Source organism: Benincasa hispida, chromosome 8, assembly GCF_027475165.1.
Source record: "Benincasa hispida cultivar pf3 chromosome 8, pf3_genome.v1.1, whole genome shotgun sequence".
NCBI classification, from domain to species: Eukaryota; Viridiplantae; Streptophyta; class Magnoliopsida; order Cucurbitales; family Cucurbitaceae; genus Benincasa; species Benincasa hispida.
In genome coordinates, this window is record NC_143485.1 from 33,095,654 (window position 1) to 33,120,728 (window position 25,075).

Consider the following 25,075-nt stretch of genomic DNA (forward strand, 5'->3'; position numbering starts at 1 on the left):
GGGTAAGTAGATAAATTACTCCTTTAAGGACTAATTCCTGAATTTGAATAATGTGGCGCCACACCCTTTATTGACCCAAAAAGAGTTTGGTTATAGTTGGACTATGACTTATTAATAGATGTAACTATAGGGGAAAAACGGTCATTTTGGCCGAACTATACTTTCGAGAAATTTGTGAAGGGTCATCACACTGTTAACTGGTTATATCCAATGGACACAAAAATATATCTGTAGTGTGAAGAGTGCAACTGGTCTTTAGTGAAGTGACCCGTAGTTAATGGATGTTAAATAATTAAATTAAAGGAGTTTAATTAATTATTCAAGTACCATTAGAGCTTCAATTTACAGGTCCATAAGGTCCCTTCTATAGCTCAACAGGAATTATTGAGAATTAATTTTTGATTAATTTGAATTGTTCAAATTAATGGAGAGAATTAATTATATATGATATAATTAATATAATGTATTTGATACATTTTAATATAAAATTTATTTGAGAGGAATTAACTATTTTTAATATGATTCAAATATTAATTATATGGATGAGATTCATATAATTAAATTTAGTATAAATGTGATTTATACCACAAATGATTGAGAGAATTAAAAATTATAAGTTATATTGTACTTGATACAATATAAAAACTACAGTTTATGTATTATATTTGATATAACATATAGTTATATATGCATATAATAAGTTTGTTATTATAATTATATATATAATTATTTTTAAATTAAATTTATTACTTTTTAAATTTAAATTTCAAAATTAAAGGGAGGGAGTTACAACTCTCTCCCCTTAATTCTCTCAATCAGACATGAGTGGGATGCAGTTGGAAGTTATCTTTTTTTATCTTCTTCTTCTTCACAATAAGGGATATACAAAAGTGCTCTGTTGATTGAATTCTCATTGCCTTCTAGAGAAAAGATCTCCAGTTCTCTCCAATTCTCCTCCCTTTCCCAAAAATATCTCAGAGCCCACATACTCCTGAGGGTTCTCTTTCCCCACAGAGAATACCGAGGAAACTCTTGTCATGGTGTCTAGGTTCGTTATTGTTAATGCTCAACGTGCAGAGATTGCGTGAAGCACGATTCTTTGATGGGAAGATTTTCCTTTAACATAATTTCTTCTATTAAATGCATGTTGTAATTTTTGTTTTGATACATAATTTATGTACTGTAAATTTTGATTTTTGTGAAAATAAAATTTGGGACCGATCCCGCTTCCTCTACAACCCTCACGGTTCTTTTAGTGGTGTCTTTCGACCTTTAACTCTATCACCTGGGATTCGTCCACTTTAGTTAAAATTCTTTTTTTGTCTCAACGACTAGGACTAACCATGGTGAGAAGTTCAGGTCATCATCCTCGTCATCAAAGCATATTACCTCATAGGGGAATGCCTTGGTTGCCTTATGGTGATGCAGCTGCAATGGGAACTCCTCTATTATCCTAACTGAGTGAGCAAGTCATTTAAATGTTGCACCTCGACTCTAACCTCCATTTCAAGCTAAAGGCTTTCTTGCTAGAGTCTATGAAAATCCTGCTACATAGAGAATTGGTAGTTGAGCAATTCTCTAACTTTAACTTCTAAATACATAACTTGGTCGGCCTCTTGAGAAAAGTCTGACGGCTTGGGATGACAGAATGGTAGTAGTATAATGATTGCCCGTAGGAATTACTATAGCCACAAGAGCGAGTGGTACATCGAAGATGGGTGCAAGGCTCAAGTTCCCAGTGACTAGGGTGACTTCTCAAAGTAAGACTTATTGGTATTTGGCTACTTTACGGTTGCCCTTTGACCAACAACATAATAGATGAGACAAGATCCTCAAGCATATTTATGAACTCAAAAATATGCTTCGTCTCGTGCCGTTTCTCTTCGAATTCTTGCATTACACGCAATGCAAAGTATATATTAAGTGCTCTGTTCTCAATGACAAACCTGACACAGGAAAAAGAAACAAATAAAAAGGAACAGAATGCCCTAACTAGAAACTTAACCAAAAAAACATAAAGGGCTTCCCGAACAACAATGCCATTTTGACTTGAGCTTTTTTTGTTGTCGTTTAATTCCCGAAAAGAGCCAAAGATAAAAAATATATATATAATACTGAACTACCCCTATCACTACAAAGACATAACAATAGTGGTAAGTCTAGGTCGATCTGTAGGAAAGAGCAATTTGTTTAGTAAAGCAAATTTACTAGTTATAGTAATAAATGGGAGGGAAGGGGGGAGGTTGTGTATGGTAGAGAGATAAAGTGCGAAAAAAACTAGAAAAACTCACTTACCTCAACAATCTATGAGATGAATAAGAGAGGGAGCACCCGATCCATGCTTGCAGTAGAGAAAAAAAAAGAAAACCTAAACACTAATAGTGTAAATGGATAAGGGACGAAAAAACGAAGAAAATGAATGGTCACTCGTCCAAATCGACCATCCCGATTGAAAGTTACAACCAAATACTGAGAGCAATTTTTATAATTATGCGATAGCACTACGACACTATGCACTATTTTCAACTTCTGTTTAGCGAGCATAGTGCCATTGCGCTTTCACCTGGGGGCTGTTTTGAGATTTTCTCTTTCATTTGAAGCCTTAGAAGGCCCCGGTCACTTCTAATAGTCCCAAATTAAACTCGAATGGCCCATAACGCTTCAGAATTCATGATTTTCTCAAGAAATACAATTATGATCATTTAAACGCATTAAACATAACAACCAAGATAGAAAATAAAGGCATAAAAGTAGCTCTTTTGGAGAGGTATCATACATACATATACATACATATACATTATGTATATGTATCTGTATGTATGTATAATTTGGCCAAAGCGCCGCGCCGCCCACAAAATTTTGGAAATTTATTTTGAAACTTATGGAAAACCTTGCCTATGTAACCTAGGATTTTTGGCTTGCCCATGGGAGAAATTTTAGAGTTTTGAGACCTAAAAAGAGAGTGTTATGCTAAAAAATTAGTGAATTTGAGGGATATTTTGAATGTCATTCGAGTTCCCTACATGAAGATTAAGGCGAGCTTGGAGGATTCAAGAGATCAAAAGAGTCTTAAGTGGATTCTTCCTTGGTTCCATTTTCTTTCTCTAAATCCTTTGCTTGAATTGATGAATGAAAATATGTTTTTGCAAGCTATTACCACCTAAACTTACTTGTTTTAGGGTATTGATGAAGTTGTTATGAATTTAGATTATGTTTAGTTCTTTTCATAGATGCTTATTAAACTCTTTTCTTTTTAATGATATCTTTTTTATTCTTATTGATTGACCATCAATGACTTCTAGGTTGAATGTTTAATTGAGAGATTGATTATTTTACCAGATCTATAACATTAAATCATTATTAATCTTCCATGGTAATAGTTAGGTTAATAGTGAAAGTTGTTGATGACAATTCTTAATGCCTTGTTTCTTAATTTCATTTCATGAGATTTAGTTATCAATTAAGTTGTGTGACAATAGGTTATTTTTTTAGAGAAAGTAATCCTGAACTAAGTTTCTAGATTTAGGCATAATGTTCATACATGATTCCATGAATTAACTAGGGTAGATCTAATGAAGTAATTAACAGTTTCAATACACTAGAACACTCTTATTCTCAGATTTCACAACTCTTGTATTGCTTTATCTTATTCTTAGATTTTTAATAAATTTTATTGCTTTACAAAACCACAAATTCAAACCCAATTTTGATTCCTTACCTAAAATTGACACAATTATGAGATAGCTAAACAATAACTGTTAATTTGATCTTAGAGAATGATACTTGATCTTACAAGCCGTTTTAATATTATAAGTTGACCACGTACACTCGCGTGCAACACAAAATCACCACATCGAATTGTTGGTGCCATTGTGGGATCAAAATAAAAAATTTTGTTTAATATTTTCAGAGTTGGAGATGTTTTAACTAAGGGTTATTTTTGTTTTTTTTTTCTTTTTGGTTTTCTCTTGTGCATGCCTCGTGACAAAGACACCCCTCTTTTGCTTCTTAACCCCTAGATTGAACGTACCTCAAGGAGAAATCTTAGGAATAAGCAAGAAGTAGAAGAAGAGATGGCCAGGAATGGGAGAAGGCAATTAGGGATTATTTCCAAACATCTCTCCCCATTGCTCAACCCAAAATTGTGGAAGCACCAATCAATGCATATAATATTGATCGAAAACTAGGGTTGATTCAAATGGCTAGGTTGATTACTTTTAGAGGATGCCACACTGAAGATCCTTGTAAGCATCTTAGATCTTTTCTTGAAACTTGTGAAACAATTATGATTAATGGAGTTACAAATGATATAATTAGACTAAGGCTGATTCCTTTTTCTTTACAAGATATGGCTAATGATTTTCTAGAAATATCTCATGGAAAAACATAACCACTTGGGAGGTGCTAGCTCAAGCATTCTTGAATAAATATTTTTCTCCTACCAATTCTTCTAAATTGATGTCTAAAATTGTTTCTTTTTCTCAACATATGGATGAACAATTATTTGAATGTTGGAAAAAGTACAAAGATCTCCATAGGAATTGCCTACAACATGGATACCCTAGTTGGGTGCAAATACAATTCGTCTATGATGGGTTGAATGGCAACACTAAATCCATTATAGATGCTACTGCTATGGGGTCTCTTTTTTCTAAAACTGCTATAGAAGCTTCCAATATTCTAGAGGACATGGCCACTAGAAGTTATAATTGGCCAAGTAAGAGAACTTCCACCAACAAAGTAGTAGAAATTTATGAAGTTGATGAGGTAAATGCTATTAAAGCTCAATTGACCACAATTATCAATACTTTCGATAAATTGACTACAGGTGGTCAAGCACAGAACTCATTGTCCATAGCCTCTTTACCAGTTAAGGCATCTAAAACTCAACAAGTTTGGTACTCACAAGACATTGAGACGACTAATTATGTAGATAAAGGGTAATATAGAGGCCAACAACAAATTCCCACACACTACCACCCAGGATTGAGAAATCATGAAAATTTTTCTTATGTAAATAACAATAATATTTTGGCCTTTCCAGGTTTTTCCAAAGCTAAAAAGAAACCATCTTTGAAGGAATTGATGATGGACCTTATTACGGTAACAAAGGAGAAAATATCTACTTTGGAGAATTCAGTCTACACTATGTTAGGCACCATAGAAAATCAGAACAATCCATCCAAAATTTGGAGATATAAATGAGCCAAGTAGCTTTTGTTGTGCATATCATGCAAAAAGGTAAGTTTGCTAGTTGTCTTAAGAAATTTCATCAGAACCGTGGCAACATTGCGATTTTATAAATAGTTTGTTTCGCCGCCTAGGTCAGATTACCTACGACTCAAGTCGAACCATGGATGATTTGTCTATGTTTTCTCCATCTTTTTGCTCTATCTATGTACTAAATAAATCATTGGTGTCCATGAAGTCAATTATGGGCTAAGGTAATCGTTTTATGGATTGAGTTTAGGATTTTTCCCTACTTTGATGTACTTGTGAGTTTTCAAACCAAATTATTGTATTTGCTAGCTTCAATTCTATTTCTAATAGATTATTATCGTATCAACGTATGCTTGTGGATGTATGGTTATCGCTTTGGTTTAATATACAGATTCTGACACTTGATTATATGTTGATCTATAGGAAGCATCAGGTTAGGTTGGCTTGCAAATAGATTAAGTTTAATACTTATCCGACCTAATTAGAATTGAACCAAACCAATGTTTAACTAGGCGCTTGAAAGTTAAATATTTCACCTAACATTCCTTAGATCTTAATGCAATTACAACAATTTGATTCGCATGCTGTTCATCTAATCACTTTGAACTGGTTAGTTGATAAGACGATTTAATTAGATTTTCTAATTGAATTGGTTAGTTATAAGTAATTAATAAATTTTGGCAATGAGAATTCGATGATCAAATCTGTTGAATAGAGGAATCCCGTGATAACCCATGCTAGGCTTTGACATACAAAATATCAACTTTTACTTTCTACTTTTATTTGATGCAATTAAATTTAATTTTCCATAAAACAATTTCAAAGCACCCCTTTAGTTACCTTTGGAATGCAAACTGTTTAATTGAGAAATTCAAAGGTTCCTTGTGTTCGATCCAATATTGCCACTAAGACTACTTATAGATCGAAAATATAAATATCATTTGATTGATTGAAAGACTCAACAACTTTTTGTTCGTCAATATTATCAAACACTAAATACCAAGTTATTTAGCCAAAAGGATCTTCATTTTCCATGGTTGGCAAAAGAGTTGGTATGCTTTGTCTATGCTGAAAGAAATCAGTCAGATCAACCTTAGTCCTAACATGTACCAACTTGTAAAAAGTTTTTCCAAAATACTTCATTCCCCCAAAGGCCACTACAAGAAAATTGACCTTTTTCGAAGGTCAAAACATTCGAAAAAATATTTAATAGATCTTCAATACATCTTTTTTCAAAAGTTATCTCAACCTTTGAAAAGTGTTGAAATAGATCCCGTCAAAAAACTTCTTTCCAAAGGTTTACTAACCTTCGAAAAGTATTATTTTTCAAAGGTTGATTAATCTTAAAAATTATATTTTTCAAAGGTCATATATCTTCGATAATTGTCAAATTATCTATTATCAAGTGATCTTTTTCAAAGGTTTTCATTATTTTTAAAGGCTTAATCATGTTATTTTAAAAAAATTTAAAACCTTCATAAAAACTTATTTATCAATAATTGTATATCCTTCGAAAATTCTCTTAGAAAACCTTTTAGCACATTTATTGACAAATCTCGGAAGGTTTTTTTTACTAACTCATCTACTTGTAGTACCATGAATTACAGAGTATAAGAATAGAATAGAAAAAATAGACAATGATATTGATGGAAGTAAACTTATATGTCATAAAAGTAAACCAAAAGACTATCGAAATTCTATAACATCAAACTACAATCGATCAACTAGAAACAATTTTTTTACACTCTGCTCTCATTTTTTGAAATCTATTCTCAAAACGATTTTTTAATTGGATCATTGAAATTGGTAGCATTTTTAGGAATAATAACCACGTGTATAACATCATTTAAAAAAATTGCAAATATAGCCAAGTCTATCAGCGATAAACTTCTATTGTTAATAGACTTTTATCAGTGATATGGTCTATCACTAATAGACTCCTACCAATAATATGGTCTATTACTGATAGATTATTTAAATTTTGCCATATTTATAATTTTTTTACATTATGATATATCTGCTAATACTTTTGGTCTAATGTCTATATTTGCAACTGTCCCTTTCTAATTTGCTTATTTGACACCTAAGTACTTCTACCTCAACCTCTCTTTGTTGTTCAAATTCTTTTCTTTGTCGTTCAAATTCTTGAAGTCGTGGCTCAGGCTCATTAGGTGATGCTCAAGATCGTGTATAATAGATGATGATCCAAATAACTCAGAAGGAGTAACACCTACTCTATAACTACGAACATGCCCATGCTTCTCTAGTTCAAATACTCGTATGAAAATCTCATCCTCGTTCATGTCAAGTGTACCATCGATCACTTGAGAAGCGTATGATTTAAATTCCAACTACAAATACAAATTCGCATATTATAATTCAAAACTAACACATATAAATTCAAGTGTTTACAACAAACACATGTCACTTCATGAAAATCTATACATCATCTAGCAACATCAAGGTTTCTTGTAACGACCCAGATTTGTATGCATATAGGAAATTAAATGTCAAATATTAAGCAGGACGGAATTTTGTTTAAAGGGGTGGTAAATGTAATACCCTAACCCTGATTTAGAAAGTTGGAAAACAAATAAAATATATAATTAAGAATGAAAAATATATAAATTTAATAGTAAAATCGGGTGAAAATTTAGAAGGAAAAAAATAGAAAATTTATTCATTATCCAAAAATAATGAATAAGGGAGCAGAATCAGAGAGGATTAATTAGAAGTTGGATGCTATCTAATTCAGGAGACAACGGGCAGTAGACAACATTTTTTTTGGGCACTGCTCATTGGAAGAATTGGAGGTGAATTAATTGCCCATATACTCTTAAAATTTGAAAGAGTTAAAAAGAGGAAGTGGAATCCACAAGCAGTGAAGGCAACCATGCATGAAAACTAGCGAGATTGGAGAGAAAATTGAAGAGAGCGAGAGTGGAGAGAGCGAGATTGGAGAGAAAATTGGAGAGAGTGAGATTCTCAGCGAGAAAATGGGAGAGAGTGGGAGCGGGAGCGGGAGCGAGAGTCACGAGAGCCAAAGCAGCGAGAAAGCTGAAGAGAGCGAGATTTGGACAGAAGCATGGATTATGCGTTGAATTTGGCCACGATCTTATAGATTATACATGGAAAAACCCTAAAATTGAATACAAACAAAGAATGATGACGTAAGGGCAAATGTTAGCCAAGATTAGGTGTCTTATTGAGAGGAATCCTTAAACCCTAAGTAATTTTAAAGAAGCCACTTGTACGATGATTTGTTACACTGAGAAGAGCTGAAAACTACTATAAATAGAACCTTTTACCTGAAAATTTAACCCATTCTCAAACAAATCTCAGTAACAAAGAATTGTGTGAAAAAGTAAGTGTGAGTGAGGAAGTTCTGTGAGGTTAAAAGAGAAAAGCTCGGGTAAGGTGCTGCCCAAATTCTGCCCAAATTCCCTTCTAGTTTAAAAAGGGAAATCTCTACTGATCAAATCATAAAGAATAATAAGGAATAACTAGATCACAGTAAGTAGTTTATCTCACCCTCTCTTTAAATGTTCTATGGTAGTGTACCTTTATTATGTTGCATGATTATGTTAATTGTTATATTACATTACATGTTTAGAACACGTTTCTCTACAAGGGACCCCATGCATTATGTTTGTTCACGATTACGTCAAAATCAAGTTTTAATTAGGTGTAAGTTATGCTTCCAGTCTAATCTTACGTTTATGTTAATGGTTGATGCTGGATGCGACTCTGGCCCTACTGACTGCATGACCCGCTAATCATCAAATGGGTTAGTTTTCGCTTAAGTCCTCATCTTCCTATCAGAGCGGAGAAATTTATACTTCCAGGGCTGGCAGGGCATGTATGGTTGCACCCATCCAGGCCTAATCTTACGTTATGTTTATGCTAGGGACTAGCAGAGTATATATGGTTGCACCCCTCTAGTCCAATTTTACGTTTATGTTAATGGTTGATGTTGGATGCGATTCTGGCCCTACTGACTGCATGACCCGCTAATCATCAGATGGGTTAGTTTTTGCTTAGGTCCGCATCTTCCTATCAGGGTGGAGAGATTTATGTTGGAAGCATAACCGACCACCACATGTTATTATACGTTTTCAGTCCCAACCATATGTTTTCATGACATGTTGCTTGTGATTGTGCATTTGGTCACTACCCTACGTGAGAACTACTTACTGGGTATATTATATACTCATCCTATATTTTTACAGACTTTGTAGGTAAGGACATAGCGTAGATGGCAGAATTGGACGTCGCTTAAATGGCCAACCATTAAACTCACTATTATAGGCACATGCATTTTGTGCCACCACGCTAATGTTTTATGGATCCTGGTGTTTTGATAAATAAACTTTTTATATAGTTTTTCTATCTAATTAATAAAATTTAGCTATGTTCTTTGAAATTTGCACCAAAACTCATCTAATGATAGAAAAGTCTAAATATGCATGTCGTAGCAGTCACTTATCATTTCCGCAATGATAATGTGTAAGGATCTGGTCGTTACATTTCCGCTATCACTTATCATTGATATATACTATATTATTCAAATTAATACAACAATTTGTACTCAATTACAACAAAATAAACATTGATGACTTAACATAATATATTAACTTTAACACAATTCTTGATTGTTAATGGTTGTAATTGTGTTATATAATATAATTGAGCAAGAGTATACCATCATTCAATCCAATTTGTAGTGTTCTCTATTTGAATTCAAATGCTTTCTAAGTAACATGTTAAAAACAAGAAAAAGAACAAGATCAATAAAGAATTTACTTGCAGAAACTTAGAAAAAGCACTAAAAGCTAATGCATTCTATGTTTCTCTTTATCCCATCGCAGCAACTACTAAGTATGGTTACATATTTCCCAATTGGAAGATTCTAAAGAAAACCCAACATCTATACACTAAATAAATTCTATCCAAGTTCAAATCCAAACACACATTAAGGAGACTTCTTTAAATCAATCATTTCCAAAACAGAGCAACAGAGATGTTAAATTAGTAACTCTTACTCAAACTTTAACCAAAACATCATATCTATCCATTATTTTGTACATACCATTTTCTCTTGTGTAGTTTCATTCACAGCCAATCCATTATTGCTCAAGTGAGTTAGCTCCCAAATTCTAATTTGACTCAATTCTTCATTAGTAACTCAAACCTATGTAAGAGAAACATATTATATATTAGATAATTTGACTACATTAAAAGAATCTTATATAATTTTTCATTTAATCACCTCTTTTTCAACTCTTTGTTGTATAGTGTGTGAACACATGTGTGATATACATTCAATTTAGAACGGTTCTTTTGGTTTCTTTCACACATCTCTCGTATTTCAAAAGTAGAGTATGAGCATTGTTGGCCTGTAGGAGTATTAACAGGTCTAGCTTCACTTAGGTTAAATCCCTTAATTACTTTTTCAGAATAGGAAGTTTGGTTAATGCTTAGGGTAGAGGAGTCTGTCTCTCATTATATCTATCCCTAAGATCCTCCTAGATTCTCCTAAGTCCTTCATATCAAATTCTTTACTTAAAAGACTTATGACTTGAGTTGGATCAGCCTTAGAACTTCCTCCTAGGAGCATGTCATCCATATATAGTAGTAAATAGACATTTTTCTTATAGGAGGTAGTGTTTATATAGGCACACATATCATGGGAGCTTCTCTGAAACCATAGGCTAGCAACATAATCATTGAATCTCTTGTACCAACACCTAGGGGACTGTTTTAGACCATAGATTGACTTGTGTAGGAGACAATACAAGTCCTCTTTCCCTTTGACTTCATAACCTTGGGGTTGTTGCATATAAATTGTCTCTTCTAGATAGCCATGTAAAAAAGCAATTTTAACATCTAATTGATGTAGCTCAAGGTCATACTGAGTCACCAAGGCTAGTAGTAATCTACTTGTAGTATGTTTAACAACAGGGGAAAAAATCTCTGTATAGTCAATACCTTGTCTTAATGTGAAACCCTTAGCAACTAATCTTGCCTTATATCTAGGCTTTTGATCTTTAGTGATGCCTTCCTTTAGTTTCAAAATCCATTTGGAAGCAATTAGTTTGCATCCTTTAGGGAGAGTAGCTAGGGACCAAGTGTCATTAACCTTTAGGGAGTCAGTTTCCTAATTCATGGCTTCAATCCACCGTCTAGCTTAAGAACTACTCACAGCTTCTTCAAAAGTGGTTGGTTCTTGATCATTAGGAGCCACAGTGGCCTTTAGCACTAGATTCATGTAGTTTATGTCTACATATCTGGCAGGAGGTACTATATTCCTTCGTTGTCTGTCCCTTGCAAGAGAATATTAGCTTAGGTCAGAAGCACACACAATATTTTCTTCAAGAACACTTGATGTGCCCTCTGCTTCTTCTATGTTAGTGTCTGAGTGTTCTGTTGTAGGAGTTTGCCTAACATTCTCCACCTCAAAATTAGTCATACTAGTTGAAGCCTCTTCTCTTAAGTTTTCCCCCTTTTGCATAAACATCTCATTTTCCCTAAAGGTAACATCTCTACTAATTCTAAACCTCTTCTCAGTAGGATGCCAAAGCTTGAATCCTTTTACACCTTCAACAAAGTAAACAAACATATACTTCTCAGCTCTGGCTTTAAGTTTCCCTAAATTTTGATGAACATACCCAACACGCCCAAACACCTTAAGATCATTTAGGTTTGAAAGGTGTTTGGACCATTTTTCTTCTGGTGTTAGGAATTTTAGGGAGGTGTGAGAACTTTTATTTAGGTTATGCATAGAGTAAGCAGTTGCTTCAACCCAGAACTTCTCCTCTAGGATAGCATCTAACAAAAGACACCTAATCCTCTCCATAATGGTTCTATTTAGCCTCTCAGCAACCCTATTATGTTGAGGTGTGTTTCTTACAATCCTATGCCTTGTAATCCCATGTTCTTTACAAAAACTATTGAACTCTTCCCCGCAGAATTCTAAGCCATTATCAGTTCTTTGGTATTTTATTTCCCTTGATGTTTGTTTTTCTATCATCAACTCCCATTCTTTAAATTTTCCAAAAACTTGATCTTTAGATTTTGGAAAATATAGCCAACTTTTCCTTGAATAGTTTATCTATAAAGAATAGTAAATACTTTGAGCCACTTAGACATGGAGTTGAGGCTGGTCCCATAAGTCTGAGTGGATATAATCTAGTATGCCCTTAGTTGATTGTTGAGTTTTGATGAAGGAATGTTTCTTAGCACTAAATGCTCATAGAATGACATCTTATTACTTATTTCCTTAGGTAGAATTCCCTATTTAGACAAAGCTTCAAGATCTTGTAAGCTAATATGAGAGAGTCTCTTGTGCCATAGGTCAACCTCTATTAATTCTAAGGTAATAACTATATTTGCTTCATTTACCATCTCAACTCCTCTGATAATGTACAAATCATTCACCTTTTCTCCTACAAGAACAACCTTAGAGTTCTTTAGAAATTTTAGACAACCACCTTTTCCCCTATATTCACATCCAAGAAAGTCAAGGATACTAAGAGAAATAAGGTTTCTTTTAAGGTTTGGTACATGCTTGACATTCCTAAGAAGTATCACTATTTCATCCTTTAGTTTTGGAGAAATGGATCCAATTCCAGCAATCTGGCATGCCTCATTGTTTCCCATGTATACTGACTCCTCAATTATTTCTCTGTAAATGTGGAACAAGGATTTAAAGAGTCTCATATGGTAAGTGCATCCAGAATCAAGCACCCAATCGTGCTTGCCTAAAGAACTTACCAAGTTGGCTTGATCTTGAGTGGAGGCTAATGCATCAAAGTATATGAAAGACCCTTCAACAATAGATGCTTCAAGTTGTTTGCCTTTTGCATCTTTCTCATTTTCTTGGTTCTTTCGCTTTAAGATGAAGCAATCTTGAATTAAATGACCCTTTTTCTTGCAATATTTACATTTTAACTTCTATTTGGCTTTCTTTTCATCAGTTGACTGTTGTTTACTCCCTTTCCAGTTGTTTTGTTGGGGTTTTACTTTGACAAATAGACCTTCACCATTAGGCTAATCCCTTTTAGAAGATTGAAGCTCCATTTCTCTAGTTTATAAAGTTGAAATATTTGTGTCGTGTTAATTGTTTCTCTACCATACTTTAATGCATTCTTCATATCTTTGTAAGCTTATGGTAAAGAATTTAGGAGCACAAATGCTTCATTCTCTTCTCCTGGCTTCTCTCCAAGATTTTTAAATTCTGAGACTAGCTTCTTGTATTTATCTAAGTTATTAGTCAAGGACTTAGAGGAATCCATCTTGAAGGTGAAGAATTTCTCTCTTAGATACATTTTATTTGGTAGGTCGCTCTTAGCATAAAGATCTTTTAGCTTAATCCAAATCTTGTAAGTTGTCTCCTCTTCAATTATTTGTCTCAAAACACTATCACTTAGGTTTAGATTTAGAGTTCCATATGCTATTGGCTCCGTATCCTCTTTTTCTTGAGCAGATATTGTTTCAAGAAGTTAGATGGATCAAATGAGCCTTGAGAGCCTTTTGTTGTCCAAAAGCTGCTCTGATTTTTGCCTTCTAGAGGGAAAAATCACAATTTCAAAATCACCCTTTCCATCAAACTTTTCAATCTTTACTCTTGCTACAGCCATTTCATGTATGGTTCCAAGATCTTGATTCTCCAAAAAAATAAATCTTGGATTAATTCTTGCTTTGATACCAGTTTTGTTGGGCTGCAGCAACCACCAATGAAGTGGTGCCTTCAGAACCCATTCAAATTAGGCCCAAATCGGAATTGGAAGCCCACAGTTGAAGTTTTGGTAGCTGAAAGGAAAGGAGGAAAGGCCACATTCTTGACTTTCTGATCACACATGTGGAGGAGGATCTTCTGCACTGATGCTTGATTGCATCTAAGACTCCAAAAACTCTCTCTCTCTCGGTTGAAAACCTATCAAACTTGAACTCTCTGTTTTCTCTCAAACGATGACATTTTCCATGGTTACCTGTTTTGCATGTAGCTATTTTGATGCTCAATGATGAAGAAGATGAAGAGGAAGAAGAATGCACACAGTGTTTAACGTGGTTCGGCCAGAAATTGGACCTACGTCCAAGGGAGGCATTTTCATGAAGATGAAACAAGATGAGTACAGACTCTTTTTACAATTGAATTTTTCCTTCTTCTATCTATATTTGATTTTCTGAGAGCTCACATGTATATATATGATTCTGCGAGATCAGATTACAAGAGTATGATGTGAAAAATTAGACAAGTAACTGACTCTTTACAAATAATTACAGATGTTGGATTTAATGTTTGACAAGCATCAATAAAAAATAAATCAATAAGCACAACTTTGTTTATGTACAAGAAAAAGATATTAGAATACAACATGATATTCAGTTGACTTCCACAACTTTGAAAGATATTCTGCATCTTCTCTTGTAATTTCTTGTGGAATATTTGCTAAAGCTTATGCAACTGTATCATATTTGTATAACTATTTTTTTTCTTTAAACTGTCTCTCCAATTATTATAAGATCGGTGAATTTGAAGCAAAACTGAAGCCTCGTGACCTTCAACTTTAAATCGTTCCTGCAAAGAAAATGGTAGTTATAATCTAATTATGAAGTAAATTAAAGGAAAAAAAACTATTATTTTTTCACATACCAATCTAAGCTCAAATAGTTTTCTTTTTGTTGTTGTATCAATATCTCTCCAACTTTTTACTTGTAAAGGAGTAAAGTTAACTTATCTAGCTAAGATATTGCATTGGCTTTTAAAGATATCAGCATTATTTCAAGGAGCCATTTCTTCCTCCATGATACTTCAAATCTAATCCCATGAGCTAGTTTAACTAGTTTGAGATTACGTGTGGGACCACGTACTTTTATTACTCTAACAGAAGATTTTAAATTGAAAAGAAAGAAAAGAAAATAAGTTACTAACAAATCAAACATAAATAATATATATATATATATATTATAAAAAAGATGTTACATCTATTAAGAAAATTTTCATGAATAGTAGTTGATCCAATTTCTCCCATAAACGATGATGAAGCTTCTATACCAACTTTTGCTTTAGATTTTGTTGAAATTTTTAATCTTCAACTATTTGGTTAGATGTAGATGCAATCGTAGTATTATCGTGACTATCTATACTATTATTGTTGAAGCTAGATAAACAATATAACAAAAATTGAGTACTAGTTTAAGAAATAAGAGATTTCATATATTATAAAACTAAAAAGAGGTTACCTAACATAAACGATAGACAAAAAAAGTTAAGAATTAAATTTCTCTATTTTCGTCTTCTTCATCATCATCTTCTTGACAATCGTCATATATGATCAAAGGGATATTGTAATAATCTCTCTTGGATCAACTTTCAACACAAAATATCAAATCGGGTGTCTTCTATCTTCATGGTAAAAATCATGTTTAGATTAGCATGCTAATACAAATGACTCATTTGTAGCCAATGTGTACATTATATTCACACTAATTAGTCCATGATCATCGATTCTAATTAGTTTCCTTTACTGAAACTGTTGATATTCCACCACTTGAATTTAAACAAAATGACTTTGTTTCCACCCATATATATCAATTTAATAATATCATGCAATACACCAAAGTACTCTTGATCATTAGTTCCTCTTACTGCTATCCCACTATTTTGTGTTTTTCTTAAATCATCACCATCCTTGATACAAAATCTAAATCCATTAACAATGTACTCTCATTAGGTTCTTCATCATAACTATACTTATTTGATTCTCCTTTACCAATCCAGTTATCTGTGTTAAAAGCACCAAAATGATCCTCTAGTATTTCAAAAACATCTTCATTATCAATGTCATTATCATTTTCTCCTACTTCATAAGTAAAACTTTCTTCACCATGCATTATTACAATTCCAAACATTAACAAATAAGCTTCAACATCATCTCAAGTCTTAAGTACTATTATTACATGGACAATATATTCGACTAGACGTTGCATACATAAATGTAAAATCCAAAAAACTTCAAACTCCGTTTCTATATTCTTGCAATACTCGATTTCCAATTTGCATCCAACTTCTATCCATGTTATACACTTCTTTATAAAAAGTAAGAGATTACATGAACCAAATTAGTACTTTAAACTAATTACAATTCAAAGAATAAAAGGGAGAGAATAACAATAAAAGAAAAGTAAATAACGTGTAGTTTAAATAATATGAATACTCATCATAATATAAATAGAGGATCATTAATCTTCTTCTCTTTTTTTATACTTTGGATTGATGTTGGCAAAAGATTATTACTTTGCACTATATATTTTTATGCATTTCAAAATATGAAAGAATAAAAATAGGGAAGAAAAAATATTCAGAAACCTATTTGTTTAAAGGTATGTGCTCAAATGGTCCACAGATTGGTATTATTCTATACAAATCATCATTTGAGACATCCGTGAAATAAAGGAGACAGTCTAATTAAATAAAGAAAGAGCATTACTTGAAAAAATCAATCATTATTTGTTTGGTAGGTTTAAACTCCAAAGAGGAAGGACTGCTAAAGATTGAAAATAAATGGACTCACTTTCGTAAGTTTATGGGGGAGAAACTGTATCGAGAGTAATGGTCCAAACAACAAGTGGAGGAAGAAGAACTTTTATTATTTTTTTTAGTAAAGGCTTTTTCGACGGTTTTTAAATAACCTTCAATATTATTTTTCAAAGTTTTCTTAGATACAATCATAGTAATTTTGATTAAAAAATATAAAGAATATATTTTTTTAAAAGATTTTGGTTTCCACCGATAAAATATATATTTAACAACTTCAATAAATAAAGATATTTTTCAAAGATTTTTTAAACAACTTCAATAAACGATAATATATATATTTTTTAAAGGTTTTTAACGTTTTTAATAAATGTATTATATTTTTTCCAAAAAATATCATAACCTTTGATAAAATAGATATGTTTCAAATGTTAATTAATTATATTTATAAATGATAATAACATACATTTCAATATTCCTTTGATTAATATAATATTTTTTTCGAAGGTTTTGTATAAACTTCAACAAAAGTAGATATTTTCAAAAAAAAATTTAAAAAAGATAATATATTTTTCAATAAATATAATATATTTTCCAAAGCCCTTCAGTGATATTTTTCAATGGTTTTTAGTGTTCTTTGATGAACATAATATCTTTTTTCAAATGTGTGTAATAATCTTCAACAAAAAGTAGATATTTTTCAAAGATTTTTTAAAGACTTTCGATGAAAGATAATATATTTTTCAAAGAATTTTAATATCCTTCGATAAATATAATATTTTTTTCAAAAGCTTTCAATAATCTTCGATAACAAGTAGATAATTTTCAATGGTTTTTTGTATTCTTTGACGAACAAAATCTCTTTTTCAAAGGTTTTCAATAACCTTGATGAAGACAGATAATTTTCAAAGGCTTTTTTAATGTCATTTGATAAATACAATATCGTTTTCAAAAGTTTTCAATAAGGTTCGATAAACAGTAAATATTTTTCAAAGGTTTTTAAATCCCTCCAATTAATATAACATTTTTCAAAGATTTTTATAACCTTCGATAAAAGATGGTCGAAATAGGCCAACTTTTTTGTAGTGGGCTTGCTTGTTTGTAGCTTATCTTTCCATACTCATTGTTTGATCCAATGTCAAGGTCTCTAGTCAGTATAGGCAGCTCTCAACGATTTTGAAACAAAAGGAGCCATATAACCATAAAGCTCTCGTATCCATTTCAATAGTCTTTTTTGTACATTGATGCTTTGTTCTTCCCACCCAATGGCATAGACAATCTTGTATAGATTTCCAGCACTATGTGGGAAAGGAGTTTCAAACTCGAAAATTTGATTAATTCTTCCTCCATAAGGAACAAGCATAAGTCGTAGCACTTCTATATCTTGATCTTTTAATCTTTCCCATATACCTTATATTAAAGCCTTGGAAATTGGTTCCTTTACATAGTCTGATTTGTTTTTTGTTCTTCCATTGGTGAGATGTGTTCTGTTGAGGAGAGCTTCTATGGGTTGGCCAATTTCCATTCCCATTATGAGGGCTGATTCAATTCAACTTGTTTCTATGCAGTCTTTCTGCGTCAAACCTGACTCAGAAATTTTTTTCTTAAGATTGTCATGAGATGGTTTGTCTTTCCAAGAAACAAAGAGAAGAATGTAGCTGCTGGGATTGTTTTGCCAAATTATATAAATCAATAATTGAATTATTTGTTAGTGAGATCTAATGTAGTATGTTGGGATCTTAAAAAAAACCTAATAATAATGTAGTACATTGAGATGTGATTTTCTTGAAGGAAAAAAATCTATTTTTTAATTGTGAAAAAGGTTCTTCTTCATCGATTTCATTTTCTTTTCTATTTTTGAAATTTATGCATGCTTGTTTTATACTAGTTTTATTACGATTGTTTTTATTTTCTTAAAGAAACTGATGAAGCCTTAAACAAATGAAAAAAAATCAAAACAAGTTCTTAATTTTTTTTACTTTTAAAACTTGAATTGATTTTTAAAAACATTGATTGAGAATAAAAAAGAAAACGAAGAAACCTTAAAGTGGGAGTAGAATTTATAAGTTTATATTTTTATTTTGGTCATTGGAGATGTTAAATAGGGAAGGTTTATAAGTTCAAACAAACAAAAATTCATTTATTTCATCTACATTTCTTAAAATGATTTGCATCTTTTTTAAGTACAATGATTAAATTCTTAACGAAAATTGAAAAACAAAAACCACATTTTAAAACATTTTGAAAGCTATTCTTTTAGTTCTCAAAATTTTGCTTAGTATTTTAAATTATTAGTAAAAAGTAAATAACAAAGAAAGAAATTTAGAGGTGGAAATAATGTCAATAAATTTAATTTTAGAAAACAAAATGGTTACCAACCGGAGTCTTAAATATTTTATCAAACTAATCATTGAATCTAAAGGATAGTTGAATTAAAACCTTCCTAAAACTTAAGATAACAAATGACAAAGCGAGCATGTAATGATAATTAATATTGTATTTGGCTCTCTTGGAGTGACATATTTCACTTGTACTAAAATAATGGTATAATAACTATATATAAAAAAAACTTATGATAGCAAATATTCAAATCCAATCATGAAACTACTAAAATGCATTCCAAAATGATAAAAATATATATATTCAAATCTTTAAAAAGAAATCAACAAAACCCTAATTAGAGATAAAAAATAGTGTTCTCTACTCATAAGAACATCGCAACTCAACTAAAGAAATTGTATTATATACTAATTTCGTTGCTTAGCTCAAGTCTATTATTGTTTATAAAAAGAAGTCTAGTTTTTTTTTGTCTATAAAAAAAGCCTAATTTTTGCTATAGACTAAGTACATGCGTACAAAACGTCTCTCTCTAATTTCTTATTATTTTAAAACCATTTGTCATGGTTTCCCTTTCATTCTAATAATAATTAAGAAAAATTGACCAAAAAAATAAGTTAACAAAAAAGACGAATGAATTTTAAATAACTTAGGCAAACCGTTGAAATAATATCAGTCAAAATGATGCCGAGAAATAGGTTTTCATCCAAGTTGGTTTCCACTTTAAACTTCAGTTTAGTTTTTGAAAACATTGGTATGCAATGAATATGAAAATAAAGAACCGTGAAGGTGGGAGCAACATTTAGAAATTTATTTCTTATAAACAAAAAATAAAAAACTAAGTCGTGTTTAATAGTGATTTGATTTTTTAAAATTAAGCCTATTTTATCTTAATTTTATACTATAGTTTTTATATTTTTGACTAAAATAATTGAATTCTTAGTTATATTTCAAAAAATAAAAACAAGTGTTTAAAAACTATTTTTTAAAGCTTTGTTCGGTAACCATTTTGTTTTTTGTTTTTAAAAATTAAGTCTATTTCGTTCCCATTTCTTATAACGATTTGCATTTTTCATTAGTATAATGGTAGAATTAATAGTCACATTTCAAAAACAAAAATAAGTTTTTAAAAACTATTTTTTTTAGTTTTCAAAATTTAGCTTTGTTTTTTACACTATTGGTAAAAAGTAGATAATAAAGGAAAAATTTGGAGGTAAGAGAGTAGTGTCTATAAGGCTTAATTTTAAAAAACAAAAAACAAAAAAAAATCAAATGGTTACTAAATAGGTTCTTAGTTTTAAAAATTTTGCTTAATTTTTTAAAATATTGGTCAAAATTAGATAGCAAGAAGGAAATTTAGAGGTGGAATGTACGTTTAGAAACTCAATTTTCAAAAGCTAAAACCGAAAAATTATAATTAAGACCCCATTTGGTAACTATTTTGTTTTTGTTTTTTGTTTTTGAAAAAATTAAACCTATACACACTACTACCTCCAAATTTCTTCATTTGTTATCTACTTTTTACTAATGGTTTAAAAAATCAAGACAACATTTTGAAAACTAAACAAAAAGTAGCTTTAAAAAACTTGTTTTTGTTTTTGGAATGACTAATATTTAAATTATTATTACATTAGAAACATGCAAATCATTGTAAGAAATGAGGAGAAAATATGTTTAATTTTCAAAAACAAAAATCAAAAAACGAAATGGTTATTAAATGGGGTCTAAATAGTTATCAAAAGAGACTACATTTTTCTAAATAGTTATCAAAATGGACTATATTTTTCGTTCTTACTTCTTCTTCTCCATCTTTTTAAATTTTGGTTAAGAATTCAACCTTTTTATTTAAGAAAGATAAAATCATAGTAAAAAATTGAGAGAAAATAAGTTTAATTTTCAAAATCTAAATTGCTACCAAATTAGGGGCCTAAATAATTGTTGAATTAAAAATCTCATCGAAATTAACGATAATAAATGTCAAAATGAACAAGATTGACATGTACCTCTTTTGAATTCCATGTTCTAACTCCCTATACTCTCAATACTTGTAAGAGAATAATAATAAGAAGAAAATTTTAAAATTTTAAAATAGTAAATTATCTATCAATAAACTCTCAAATCTCTGGCAATATATGAAATATCCAAATCCAATCTGGTAAATGCAAATGCATTTAAAAATGAAATGAAAATGTATATTCGCGGAAAAAACCTACAAAAACACCCAAATACCAAAATTCTAAAAAAACAAAGAAAATAAAAACAACACCACTCCTAAATTGAAAAACAAAAAAGGTAAAACAGTACAACCCTAAATAGGGATTAAAAAATGATATAAGAAAATGAATAAAATATTTAGAAATATAGTAAAATTTGACTTCTTATTTGCGATAAATCTTGATAAACTATTATCTATATTTATTTGTATCATGATAAAACGTATCGATAAACTGCGATATTTTACTATTATTTATATGTATTTTCAGTAATTTTATCATTTAAAATAATTTCTAAAAAAATGAACACAATCCTAAATAGAGATAAAAACCGTTTTTCTACTCAAAAGAACAAAACAACTCAATTAAAGAAATGATATATCATAATTTTGTTGCTTACATTAAGTCTAGTTTTGTTTATAAAAAAAAGTCTAGTTTTTGTCACTATATGTACATGGGTAAAAACAACGACTTTTTCTTTCTTATAATTTTAAAAGAGTAGTCTAAGCTATACCTAAGTCCATACCCTCCCTTCTTTTACACACATGAAAAAATAATATTTAATAATTGAAAAAAACCAAATGGTATCACGATAGCTTTTAATTGGACTAAATGAATTTTAAATAACGGAAATTGTTGAAATAATACCAGTCAAAATGATGCCAAGGAAAAGATTTTCATCCACTCTCTTAGCCACATATTGCCACCCATGAATTAAGTTGATTCCATCTTCTTCAAAAATCCTGTTGGTTGAACAAATTGTCACCGTCGCCGGAACCAGAGCCAACTTGACCTTCCACGCCACCACTATTCCAAAGCTTCCTCCGCCGCCACCTCTAATGGCCCAAAACAAATCCTCCCCCATTGACTCTCTATCATGAACCTTCCCATTAGCATCAACCAAATAAGCATCTATCACATTATCAGCAGCAAGACCAGATTTCTTCAGCAACATCCCACATCCACCGCCACTCAAGTGCCCATCGACGCCGACCGTTGGACAAACACCCGCCGAAAATGTTATGGTTCGACTTTTCTCAGCAATTCCGTAACAAAGTTGGCCCAAAGTTGCACCTGACTCAACCCATGCAGTGTTATTTTTGACCTCAACAATAATGGACTTGAGTCAAAGTGAAGATAGCTTAGTACTAATTTTTATATACTATCTTATACTCGAAAATTCTAGTTTCAATTTGATCTCTACATTTTAAAATGTTACATATTTCGTCTTTTAATGTTGGGTTGATGACCCTTCACAAGTCCCAACTACTCAAGATCAATGTTGAAGAGATGAAGAAATGACTCAGATCAATTCTGCCAAATCCTCGATATTCAGAACTCGATGCTTGACTGCTTGCTACTCGATCCTCGATCAGAATTCCCTTCTTCCTCTGACTAGTCTATGTTAAATCCTCGATGCAACTCGATGACAACAGAGTTAATACTTGATCGTACTCGACGGTTCTTGAACGATACTTAATGCAACTCGAAGGTGAAAACGATGTACTCGAAGCTACTCGATAGCGATAAATCGATGCACAATTGACTCGATAATCTGATTACTCAATGTTATTTGAAATGTACACAATTGGCATGCGATTTGCAGTAAAGAACTATTCGATTGAACAAGAAAGAAAAGGGAAGAAGAAACAGACATAATGTTTACGTGGTTTGGCAAGAATGCCTACGTCCATGGGAAGATCTAAAATCTTTTTACTTGATGAAGATTACTTACAGATTTGTTGTTTGCCGAAAACTAAGAAAAATGATGATAACTCTGTGTAATTCGAATTTGAAATCAAGGGTATTTATAAAGATATACCAACTAACCGTTACAAATGTTAGTTATAAACAAACAGAAATCTGAGGCATTTGGGTCAAAACTTCTTCGTTTAACTTTTGAGTTTTGTTTCAATTTAGTCCATAGATATCAAAATGTAATAAATGTTCTCTTCAAATTTGTGTTTTGATTCAGTTTTGTCCCTAGGTTTTAAGATTTCAACCTTTTACTTCGATTTTTAAATAAATACATACTCAAGTTTTGTTTCTAGGGTTTATGTCTTCCAATTAATTTAAAAGAATGAAAAGAATTATAGTTAATTAATTTTTACTACTTTTCATCACTAATCTAAAATTCACTTAACAATTATTTAGAATTAATTAATAGGCACAATGCTAATCACTAAAAGTGAGTATTTAATGAAAAATCGAGGTTACACTCGTAAATTTAGAAAAACCTTGAGACCAAATTGAAACAAAATTTTGAAACTTTGAGACTAAATCAAAACAAAATTTGGAACTTAGAAACTAAATATGTAACATTTTGAAACCTAGTGTTCAAAGGTAAACTATACCCAAAATCTAGATCCAAAAATATACTTTTCCCGAAAAAAAAAAACAACGACAATTACCGACCTGGGATTTATTAGGTCAACGATGATAAATGGGACATGGGCAACGTAAGAAAGGCCCTCGAAGTCATGACCGCCACTTTGAGTTCGAATTTGAAGGTTGTTAAGGTTGTTGAACAATCTCCTTTTCCACTGCCAATCAGAAGAAAGAAGCTGTTATTTTCAGGTCAACGGATTCTGTTTCCTAATAACTAAAGCAGACATCTATAAATTCTATACCTCTTTGTAAAATCCTGAGATGATGAAAAATAAGAGAGGGAAATTCTGAGATTAAAGCTAAGAGAGTTAGATTTTATCTTGTAATTCTTTCTTTGAAGTTTTGAATACAATAAATTCTAATCGAGAGTGAACGTAGGCTACGTGCCGAACCACTATAATTCTTCTAGTCTTTCTCTTCTGCGTTTTGCTTACCTTTCTTCTCTCAAATTCGATCAAGTCTGATAAAGTTCTCCCCATCGTCTTCAACCTTGCATGAACGTTACTGAGAGAAGAGAGAAATTAGTTTTGCTTCTTCATTTTGTGAATGAATAAACATAAAGTTAGATTGAAGATGAAATGCGATTAACACAGGTTTGTGGGCATGCTTGACACCTGAAACACTTAGCAGAATAATTTTAGCATTTTATTTTCTTTTACAAGTTGGTATCAGAGCCAAGAAAGATGCAAGATCCAAGAATGACTGCCACAACTAAGTATGAAATCGGCAGGTTTAATGGGAATGGAGATTTCACTCTTTGGGAAAAAAAATAAATAAATAAAGCTTTGTTGAGTGCACAGAAAGCTTTAAGAGCTCCCAACCACAATCAATCCTGAAGAAAAATAGAGTATGGAAGAATTAGCATACGGAACTCTGATTTGAACATAACCTACAATGTAGTGAGACAAGTCATAAAAGAAGATACGACTTTTGGAATATGGGAGAAATTAAAGGTACTCTACCATAAGAAAGACTTGCCAAACAAGATTTACCTTTAAGAAAGATTCTTTTCTTTTAAAATGAATCCATCCAAGACTCCTGATGAGAATCTGGATGAGTTCAAGAAACTCACAAATGGATTGAACCAAACTAGAGAAAAACTAGGGGCTGAAAGGGAAGTTGTTATCCTCATTAATTCAATTCCAGATACCTACAAAGAAGTAAGAATGAAGAGATAGTGTGAATGTCATTTTGTGATTAATGCCCTAAGATGCACAAAGCTAGAATTAAAAACAGAATAAAAATGGTTGAGAAATTTGAATCTCTCTTCTCAAAAGTCAACAACAATTCAAAAAGAGGATATTTCAACAAGGGACAGAGACATAACAAAGTTAGACCAGCCCTAAAATGCTTTATTTGCCATAAAGAGGACCATTTC

General features: G+C 31.6%; 1 pseudogene; it reads right to left on the bottom strand.

Moving 5' to 3' along the window:
- Window positions 1–6,228: 6,228 nt before the first annotated feature.
- On the bottom strand, window positions 6,229–24,176 carry LOC120084014 (berberine bridge enzyme-like 18; annotated as a pseudogene).
- Between the last annotated feature and the right edge of the window lie 899 nt (window positions 24,177–25,075).